Raw genomic sequence first — 2308 nt, 5'->3', positions numbered from 1 at the left:
CTGCCTCAGAGGCCTCAGAGGAGACGACAGCTTCTCTGGAGATGACCTTTACCCATTCCTCAGAAATGGCCCCATCCTAAGTCTCTGTGGCCACCTTAGCTCCCAGTGCAGCTGGAGAAAGTCTGTGACAGAACATTCATGTTCCTATTCATAAGCCACCAGCCACGCAGACCATCCCTGACCTCAGCAGTCCCTTTTCTCAGTTTGGCCTTCTGGAAATTAGCTGTGATTTCACCTACGACCAGAACAAGCTCCTGCTCATTGTTCTTAGTTTCCTATTGCTGGTTTTAGGTTTTTTTTTTTCTCAATAGCTTTTTTTTTTTTTTTTGGACATTTCCTAAAGACCTTTTATTTGTTTAAAGTACTTTGCAATCACGGGTTTGAGCAGATACAGCCTTATTCATGATAACATAGAGGTCCCATCTGCCCTTTTCTGGAAGCATATGAAGCTACTAAACACGTGGTGTACTAAAAAACCAGACTCCAAAACCAGAGCTGCTGAACTCAACTGTGCCACCAGCTTGATTCCATGTAGCCACTTAAGCTTTCCATCAAGGCTGGACTCCCTGATGAGAAAAGATGAACCCGCCTTTGAAGAGTTACAGCAAGTGACTTAAAGGCCAAAGGCCCCTTGGGAGGCAGCCATGCTTCCTTCATCACCCCCACCAGGGCAGTGCTGAGGGTGTGCCCTACCTTGGTAACCAGCGCCACTGTGGCCGGCTCCTTGCCCTCTACTGGTGTGTGGAATAGCGCCTCATGTTCATAAGGGTCAAATTTGGCTCCAAGGGAGTCCAGCTTGAGCAAGCCGTGCTTTGAGAACACCTTCTGGATCTGCACCTCGGTCAGCACCAGCCCACCCCCCACCTCCGTGCAGGCTTTTCAGGTGAGGGTTGTCATCTTTAATTTCTTCTTTTGGAACACTCTAGATTACCTTCTCCAGAATGTCTGCAACCTCCAGCAAGTCAGAAGCCTTGGATGCCATGTAATTTTGCATCTTCTATCAGTTTTTGGCTCCTCTGCCTCAAGTTCACAGTATCTGCCAAAGCTCATTTATATATTTCCATGGTGCCTCTCAGTTGCTTTTCCAACCTGACCTTCTCTTCCAAGAGGGTCTTGTGTGTACAGGGAGGCTCTATCTTATGCTCATTGTGAACCATGTCCTCTTCCAGGCTTTGGCCATTGTTCTTTTGTTTTTAGCCATGCACAATGACTGAGGAAAGGGCCCGAGAGATAATGCCAAAGCCCGGAGACTGCGCTGTGCCAGCCTTACCCACAGAGCCACCATGACTGCTGCTGCAGCCTCCATCACCTCAGTAACTTTTAATTTGGGGGGTTGGTTCTGCTTCCTGTCTTCCCATCCCCAGACATGATGTAGGTAATGTGTTTGTGTGGAGATTTCACAGGCCCTAGAGCCATCCTGGTGCTGGCCATGACTCTGACCTTGCCTTGAGACCAAGGCCACTCTTCCCAGCCTGTGGCCAAACCTCCCACACCTGGCTGCCAGGGGACTCTCAGTGGCCATAGCCAAAATGGTTGATATAAATGATGAGTTAGAATCAGGGTGAACTGAAAGTGATGTCATAATTGGTGGCAGACTGGAGAAAGATGGACCAGTCCCCGCCAAATACTCTACTTCTCCAGCAGGTAACAAATGGAGGCCTGAAGACGTCTCCTTTTTGGTTTCTACCTCCTTAGAGATGCTGGAGAAATAAACATCCAACTGGGGTCTTTGCCTCCAAGCCCTTGGTACCCTGGCTGAATGATTATGGTTGTCATGGCAGCAAGCAACATTTCCATTATCATCCGTGGCCTCTCCCCTCCCGCGGGAGATGTTTGACATGATTCTAGTTTTTCATGCTGGTTCTGTTCCTTGTCTGCTGGGGAGAGCATGCTTCCTCCTCGTTTCTGATTGGACAGAATTGTTGTTGGTTTGGAAGGATGGATGGTGTAGGGGAAAGAATGGGTGAGGCTGGGCGCATGACAGAAGAGAAGTGGCACAATGTTGTGTGTGCATTGAGGGAGGCTGGGTGTGGGGAGACTCACTGGGAGACAGAGAAGAGGAGGCACCATGGAGGGGAGGGAGGACTCCTCAGAATGCTCCTTGTTCAACGATGCAGACATATACCCACAACTGTCAGAGGTCCTCTCAGCATCTCCCCATGCTAGTTTCATTTGAGAGGCCCTGGGCAGTGCCCTACACCCTCCCCAAGACACAAGCTTCTGGTGAGCAAGGACTCACCAGAGATTGCTCTCAATCTCCATCCCCCAGACTCTCCCCCACTGCTAAATGAACACATACATGGATGGA

The 2308-nt window shown here is 49.5% G+C and overlaps 1 pseudogene; it reads right to left on the bottom strand.

Moving 5' to 3' along the window:
• Positions 1–504: 504 nt before the first annotated feature.
• LOC113196292 (grpE protein homolog 1, mitochondrial pseudogene) lies at positions 505–1285 on the bottom strand (annotated as a pseudogene).
• Positions 1286–2308: the final 1023 nt, after the last annotated feature.

The sequence above is a fragment of the Urocitellus parryii genome, chromosome 3, assembly GCF_045843805.1.
Source record: "Urocitellus parryii isolate mUroPar1 chromosome 3, mUroPar1.hap1, whole genome shotgun sequence".
Taxonomy (NCBI): domain Eukaryota; kingdom Metazoa; phylum Chordata; class Mammalia; order Rodentia; family Sciuridae; genus Urocitellus; species Urocitellus parryii.
Note: the sequence above shows the minus strand (reverse complement) of the source record. Positions and strands in the feature narration are given on the sequence as shown.